Source organism: Podarcis muralis, chromosome 6, assembly GCF_964188315.1.
Source record: "Podarcis muralis chromosome 6, rPodMur119.hap1.1, whole genome shotgun sequence".
Lineage (NCBI taxonomy): Eukaryota > Metazoa > Chordata > Lepidosauria > Squamata > Lacertidae > Podarcis > Podarcis muralis.
Window position 1 is genome coordinate 99800052 of NC_135660.1, and position 8437 is coordinate 99808488.

The 8437-nt window shown below is 46.6% G+C and overlaps 1 protein-coding gene across 2 annotated transcripts in view; it reads right to left on the reverse strand.

Annotated features, from left to right (window-relative positions):
• DUSP16 (dual specificity phosphatase 16) overlaps nt 1-2382 on the reverse strand; it is a 55507-nt gene extending 53125 nt beyond the window's left edge. Inside the window, exon 1 of one of the 2 annotated variants that reach the window (XM_028728602.2) lies at nt 1869-2382. The gene's annotated coding sequence lies outside the window, so the exon portion shown is untranslated. Of the gene's footprint in view, nt 1-1849 lie in introns of both variants that reach the window. The other variant, XM_077930809.1, reaches the window with a different exon arrangement.
• Between the last annotated feature and the right edge of the window lie 6055 nt (nt 2383-8437).

Genomic DNA, 8437 nt, shown 5'->3' on the forward strand with positions numbered 1-8437 from the left:
AATTCCCGCCCTAAGGTAAGCATTAAAACTTTGTTGCCTTCAACAAGTATATGAAAATTTTCCTCAAGTCCTGTTTTGTCCAAATTGTCAATTCACAAGTTACTCATCTACTGGTATAATTTCTAAGTATTATGGAAGTAAAGTATTGCATTGGCTACAATCCTGAACACACCAATGTAGAACTACTGTACTGTGTTTCCAGACAACTGTGTATGGATTGAGAATTAACAGCTCAATATATTTCTTTTTACATAAAATTAATAAGTGAAACTAAACCTCTGCCTGTGGGCCAGAACTGTCTGCAACAGAATTACTGCACATGCCTTACTTGGCAAAACATCAACTAGCTAAGATATTTCTCTCTCTGCCAATGACATTTTTGCAGAAGGCCCTACAATTTTTTTAAAACTATCAGCCAAATGAGGGTGACCAAAATTAAAAATAAAATCAGCTAATACCTGAACAGAAAACAACAGGTTAGTCACCAACTACAGTATTTCTCTTTGTTTCTTTTACTGCAATACAGAGTTTTCTTAAAAGTGTTCCAATCTCTCTGGGATGGTACTTTAGTGGAACTAGATACATGTAGCACTTTATTTAAATTAGTCAAAACCATAATATTTCCTCAAAGACTAGAAGCAAGAATAATGTTTGTGAGGAGGGCCCCCCTATCCTTTGATAAGCAGAAATTCACCAGGTGAAGCTTCCAGCATAGAGTTTTACTGATAAGGAGACTTTAGAGCAGCTGATATAGGCACAGCCGTTCCGCCAGGGAGAAAAGGGAAGCAGCACTAATTGTGTACATTACACATTATCCAGACATCCTAGAATCATAGAACTCTGGAGTTGGAAGAGGCATCAGGTGCAGTGCAAGAATTTCAGCTAAGTCATACCAGGAAGGAGAGTCCACCACCTCTCTGTGGACTAAGCTGCAATCCTAGAGTACCCACTTACTTAAATCCCATTGAACTCAACAAAATTAACTTCTACACAAATATGTACTATAAGATGATCAATAAACTATCATTTAACTCAGCATGATCTCTAGACAATTCTACATTTCTGAGGCACATTCCTTCTTCTGCCCCATTTTCCTATGTAAAAGTTTTAATATCGTAAAAGTCTGCATGTTTTGTCCTCTCTGAATAACCTGAGGCCATGATACTGAAAATTAGCGGAACAGGTGCCTGGATATTTGAAAAACAAAAGATCATTTTTAAAAAGATCTTATAAGATACTTCATTTAAATATTTGTTTTTAGCGGCGCCTCACACTGATCCTCTTTGATTCCATGAGAGGGGACTTCATACAAACAACAGATAAAAATCCTAAAGGACAAACCAACCCCCAAAGCAACTGGAGAACATAAGGAACAGAAAAGGGACAAGAGATCATAAAAACAATGCTAATAGTAGCAAGAATATAACTTTCTCTCTCACACAGAAGCACACACAAAATCTTTGCATATATGTAGTTTCTCATCCCATCTGAAATAACTGTGTGTGTGTGTGTGTGTGAAATAATAAAACTATTTTACAGCAGAACCATTTAAAGGAGGAAGAGCAGGCGTTTAACTCAAGTCAACAATGGAGAAGACATGGAGTGAAGATATTTCTAAGAAACCCAGGATAGTTTCTGTGCTTTAACAGGGGGTGGAGAACCTTTTATTTCTTTTCCATTTTCTTTAGAGGGAGAGGGACACACCAAACATTTTTTAGAACTCCCACCCATGTGGCTTCCAGGCAGTGACCCCAGAACTGCATATTGGGGGGGGGGGTGCACAGGACAACATTCCCCCCCCCTCCTTGCCAACCCCCTTCTCCTCTTCGCCCTCCCCACCAAGACTTACTTTTCCCCCTCTTTCTAACCTGGCTGCTGCCCTCAGCCTCTTCTGACTCTGCCAGGCGGCGCTTCGGAGCCTCCTCGGGGGGGAGCGGGACCCCCCTCTCCGCTGAGAGAAAGGGGGCAGCAGCAGCAGGAGGAGGAGGAGGAAGCGCGGCGAGCTCTTTCTTCCTCACTGAAGATGCCTCGAGGGGAGCCGGGGAACCCGCCGCCCGGTCGCTTTCTCCGAAGCCGCGGCTCATAGGAAAGGGGGAGCCCACACCTTTAATAACTGAATGTGGGGAACAAAACAAACGGGGAGGGAAGGAGGGAGAGAAGAGTTTGGCTGGTCAGTCAACTTGCAGGCTGCTGCTGCTGCTGCCGCTGCTGCCGCGGGGATGAGGTCATCGGTGTAAAAATAAAAGCGATGGCGTCATTGGAAACCAATCCCCGGGAATGAGCTCGGCCTGAGGGAAGAGGGGCGGCTCCGAGGCGGAGGGAGGGAGGGGGGCCAGCCTTGCCTGCGCAGAGACCTGCCCCCCAGAGGAGCCCGGGCCGGGGCTGCAGCTCCCTCCACTCTCCTCGCGGGCCTGAAGTTGGGGCCAGAAAGAGGCCTCCCTCCCTCCCTGCTGCTGCTGCTGCTGCTCTCCCTTCTTCTTTAAATGTTTGTAATATGTCAGAGGATTTCTCAAGTGCCAAGTCACGGGGAAAGGCCAGGACTGCGTGCAAGAAAGGCCTTGGTTAAAGCAGCACATCCTCAAAGTACCCAGAGGATCTCCTGGCCTCATGGGAGGGCGAGCCAGGATTGCAGCGGCACTTGGTCATTTCCTCGGGGTCTGGATTTGCACGTGGTAGTGAGCAGCTGAAGGGGGCCAGGAGGAGAGGCCTGAGGGGCAACACCCCTGAGGGGCAAAAGAGGGTCAGGCTGACCCCTGCCTCCATAGCTTGTGTCCAGCAGACCAGGGAGCAGAGGTCACAGGCCAGTCCACTGTCCCTCAGACCTTGTGGCAGGCCAGATAAGCGGCACGGGGGGGGGGGGGCTGGAAAAAGAGGCGAGGGGGGCAGTGAGTCCTCCCCCTAGACCCAGCCGCTGCTCTTACCTTCCCAGGGGCTGCCGCCACCGCTGCTTCTCGTCAGTAGGCAGAGGGAGCTCGTCCGCTCTGCTCCCTGGCCCACAGGGGCACCAGGGCGGGGGGACATGAGCGGCGCGAAAGGGCTGGCTTAAAAGGGGCTGCTTAAAATGATGCTGAGCCAGCTCAGCCCAGCCCCCTTCCTCCTCTAGGCAGGGCGGGGAGAAGACAGGAGGAGGGAGGGAGGAGGCGCTGCCGTGGTTTGTGTGAGGGAGGGGAGGAATGGAATGGCGCAGGGGGCAGGATGGCACCGCCTGAACAAACAGAAACCCCACGCCAATCCACAGTCCGTGGGCCGGATCCTGAAGGCAATTGGGCCTGATCTGGCCCGCGGCCCTTAGTTTGCCGACCCCTGCCATGGAGACCTCCTTGTACCACCATAAACCATTAAGACCATATTCATGGAAGTAAATCTTACTCTGCTATGAGTGATAGCCAAGGAAAGAAGATCATCCTAATCATAAAGATCAACTATTAACTTTCATTGGTGACAGGGAAAATATCAAAATTCAATTTTGGCCTCATGCAGGAATGAATTATATCTTAATTTAATCCTGTTACCTAAAAAATATTAACAGATTGTTCCTTTATTCACTTATCTAATGATGCATATAACCATCTAACATGGATATACATGTTACAATAACTAATGGCACATTTTTTTCTAATGATGTGAGGAAGAAACAAATGCTGACCTGCAATGACTTACAGATTTAATTCATCTTTAGAAGTGGTTTGCAAATTACCTGAAGTGATTTGTTTTACATTTGAAGGAACTAAAATCATTCCCCATTGTCGTATTGAAAACATCTGTTGCTTCCTACATATTGGAGGGAAACAAAATGAGCACAAACTCTTGGAAAGATTGCAGAGTTAACAATCATTTTTTAAGCTGTCATCTTCATAGCATTTACAATAAGTGCGGGGCCAAGGTTGTTTGCCACTCTAGGTAGAGTGATTCATGAATGTGTATGAATTTTTTTAATAAAAGCCCTGTCAAATAAGACCATCGAATCCACATCCTCTTTCGCACATGTGCCTCTGGAGAACTGAAAAGTAGAGTGTGAAGGCTTACATTAATTCCATGGTGGGCCATCTCCACAACATGAACTTTCACTCCCCAAAGCTTGCTGGAAGACACATCTCTGTTCTGCTGGATGCAGACGATGCAGCAATACTCTCAATACTTTTGAACCTATTGGGTTCAAAAGAGCACTGAGAGCACTAACACAGTACTGCAAGGAGGACCAGCTAGAACTCAGCTATCAGAAAACTAAGATCATGGCATTTGCCAAACGGCCTATGAGCTGCTCTTGGAGCATAGATGGCCACAAGACTGAGCAGGCCTCTTTTTTCAAATATCTGGGGGCAGTTTTTCATTCTGCTGGCAGTAGGAAAGCCCATGGGGGTTATGTTGCTGATATTGCTCAGAGGAGCTCATCTGCAATCCTTAAATTTCTTAAAACAAGACATGGCCACTATATACCTGCAGCATGCAAATTATTTGCAGCCAAACCAATAGCACAACTTCTCTGTGGTGCCCAGCTGGGCCCCTTCTCCATTTTTGCACCCCTAGAACTTGTGCAAGTCCCAAAATGTGTCCCTAATGCCACCCTGAGACTAGAGACAGGTGGAGGCCAGAGTGTGGGTGACCATACTCAACTACTGGCTCAGACTATCTTTATTTCCCCTTGGACTTGACCCACTAACTATGAATGACGATTTCCAATCCACATGGAAGCAGGCAGTGGCAACTAAAATCTCAACCCTGAGCTTCTCTCCAGGTTTGCTACTCAGCATGGGATACGAACAGGCCAAAGTTCTCATAAAACAACATGTTGTAGACACTGAGCGCTGACTGGATCTAGCCAGGACCCCAACTTTTATTGCCAATGAATCCTCCAGGTACTCTGCCTCCCCTATGGCATATCTAGCTAAACTCAAAGTCCCTAAACACAGGAGGGCCTTTACCTTGGCTCATGCCCTCCCCTCCGCTGTCCTTGAAGGCTGATACAGGAAGATTGCTTACCTGGAGAGACAATGCCCCTGTGACTGGACAAATAGAACAACAGAGCATGTGCTTCTCCAGTGTCTTTATTATAGAGACATTCGTGCTAGCCTCATCTTACCGTCACTGCATAAGTACCCAGGGTGCATAGGACAATTCTATACCTCCCTGCTGCCTTGAGATACCTTGAGATGTGGATGTGTTCCCAATGCTGCTGCTATGGGAGAAGCAACAAGAAGCAGCTGCAGCAGCCTCCAGGTTCAGGAAAAATTGCACAACAGCCCTGTAAGATTGCATAAGAGCCCCACGAGATCTTGCCAGAACCCGGAAACTATGGCCTCACAACCCTGGTCAGCAAGGCTTCAGCAGGGGTGGCAAGCGGAGCAGGTGGCAGGCATGCAGCGAAGCACCTTCACATTTCACCATTGGCAGCGAAGCAGAACAGTCAGGATTTTTGTTAAGGGGGCAGGACTTTTGTGGAGGGAGGGGCAGAATTGACGTGATTGGTCAGGTAAGTATTTCTATTGTTTTCTGGCTACGCCCATGCGTGCCGCCATGACTCAAAGTGGCAGGTGAAGGGAGCAGTAACAAGTATGCCTGGTGTCAGTACCTTAGGTGATGCTAGCTGCTACATAATCCATTCATTCTTCATATTATTAAAAACAGTTTAGAGCTATGGGGCAGCCGGCCAGACATGTATGTGGTAACCAAAGTAAATTTTATGATGTCTTCCTTTTAAAACTACATTATCCCCCTTCTATTATAAAATAAGGGACGTGGGTGGCGCTGTGCGTTAAACCACAGAGCCTACGACTCGCTGATCAGAAGGTCGGCAGTTTGAATCCCTGCGACCACATAAGCTCCCGTTGCTTGGTCCCTGCTCCTGCCAACCTAGCAGTTCGAAAGCACGTCAAAGTGCAAGTAGATAAATAGGTACCATTCCTGCGGGAAGGTAAACGGCATTTCCGTGTGCTGCTCTGGTTCGCCAGAAGCGGCTTAGTCTTGCTGGCCACATGACTGTATGCCGGCTCCCTTGGCCAATAAAGTGAGATGAGCCCAGAGTCGGCCATGACTGGACCTAATGGTCAGTGGTCCCTTTACCTTTTTATTACAAAATAATGCTTATTCCCAAGTAAATGCCTTTAGGATCAGGGCAGAAGTAAATGCCACATTTTCTTCCTGTAGCTATGGTGGTGCTAGGATTTAAGTTCCTAATGGTTCCTCTTCATCCTGGAGAAGAGTGACTAGTGGGGTGCCACAGGGTTCTGTCTTGGGCCCGGTCTTATTCAACATCTTTATCAACGACTTGGATGATGGACTCAAGAGCATCCTGATCAAATTTGCAGATGGCACCAAACTGGGAGGGGTGGCTAACACCCCAGAGGACAGGATCACACTTCAAAATGACCTTGACAGATTAGAGAACTGGGCCAAAACAAACAAGATGAACTTTAACAGGGAGAAATGTAAAGTATTGCACTTGGGCAAAAAAAATGAGAGGCACAAATACAAGATGGGGGACACCTGGCTTGAGAGCAGTACATGTGAAAAAGATCTAGGAGTCTTGGTTGACCACAAACTTGACATGAGCCAACAGTGTGACGCGGCAGCTAAAAAAGCCAATGCAATTCTGGGCTGCATCAATAGGAGTATAGCATCTAGATCAAGGGAAGTAATAGTGCCACTGTATTCTGCTCTGGTCAGACCTCACCTGGAGTACTGTGTCCAGTTCTGGGCACCACAGTTCAAGAAGGACACTGACAAACTGGAACGTGTCCAGAGGAGGGCAACCAAAATGGTCAAAGGCCTGGAAACGATGCCTTATGAGGAACGGCTAAGGGAGCTGGGCATGTTTAGCCTGGAGAAGAGGAGGTTAAGGGGTGATATGATAGCCATGTTCAAATATATAAAAGGATGTCATACAGAGGAGGGAGAAAGGTTGTTTTCTGCTGCTCCAGAGAAGCGGACACGGAGCAATGGATCCAAACTACAAGAAAGAAGATTCCACCTAAACATTAGGAAGAACTTCCTGACACTAAGAGCTGTTCGACAGTGGAATTTGCTGCCAAGGAGTGTGGTGGAGTCTCCTTCTTTGGAGGTCTTTAAGCAGAGGCTTGACAACCATATGTCAGGAGTGCTCTGATGGTGTTTCCTGCTTGGCAGGGGGTTGGACTCGATGGCCCTTGTGGTCTATTCCAACTCTATGATTCTATGATTCTAAGTGGGTTTATATAACATGAAACTGCCTGTGCTCACTGTTGATATATGTATAAGTCATTACTATATTGTTTGTTCATTTGCTCTAATATATCTAGAACGCAGAAGCCATTGCCGAATGGCATGGCCATGGAAAGGAAGGGTTTCAGAGAAGAGTGGGGTGTTAATTGTATGCTCCACAGGTGAAGTGGTCTGTGCAGCTATCCAAGGCTTGCTAAGGGCGTTAAGATGAGAGTCCCACATTACCTAGCTTTCATCACCACTGACCATCAGGACATACTTGCTTTCTCTCACAAGTTTGGAAATTGCTGACAAAGACAATATAGTAATTGGGCTAGGAGGACCAGTGACCTGAAGCATCTGATAAGGCATTTGAGAAAATTTGCAAATGATCTAATTGATTGGCTACTTTGTGTGTGGAGTGCTAAGCTGACCCACCAGGCAGGTGGTGGCTTTCTGCCAACCTGTTCCATCTGAAAGGTCAGGAGTTAGTACTGTAGACCCATTGCCTCTTTGGTTAATGTTTATATGTGGAATATCATAGTAACAAGGTCTCTGGTTAATAAATAGCTTTGCTGTGTAAAGACTGAAGTGGAGCAGGGGAGGTATATTTTAGAAAAAGACACACCTCTCTCTGCTGTATAGCTCAAGTTTGATGTTTAAATTATTAAGCATTGTTTACGACTAGGAAATGTGGGTAATGTGGCCATAAGGATAGGCTGAGAGGGTAGCTGAGTGCTGGTCATTGTTCACCTCTGTATGTCCACTTGACCATTTACAGTGGTACCTCGGGTTACGTACGCTTCAGGTTACATACATTTCAGGTTACATACGCTTCAGGTTACAGACTCTGCTATCCCAGAAATAGTGCTTCAGGTTAAGAACTTTGCTTCAGGATGAGAACAGAAATCGTGCTCCGGCGGCGCAGCAGCAGGGGGAGGCCCCATTAGCTAAAGTAGTGCTTCAGGTTAAGAATGGACCTCCGGAATGAATTAAGTATTTAACCCGAGGTACCACTGTATTTCCATGCTTACTAGGGATAACAGTCTTTGCCCCTTTTTTTGATGGGAGGAGTGGAGGTTGTTAATAATACTTCACATTTTTGCATCAATTTTCAAGCTTTCCAACCACTTCACATATATTATCTAGTTTAAATCCTGCCACTCCCTAGAGGAGGAAGAGACATGTGGAGGTGGTAGGTGACTCCCTACTGAGGGGGACTGGAGCAGCAGTGTGTGGAGGTAACAGGATGTCCCGGGAG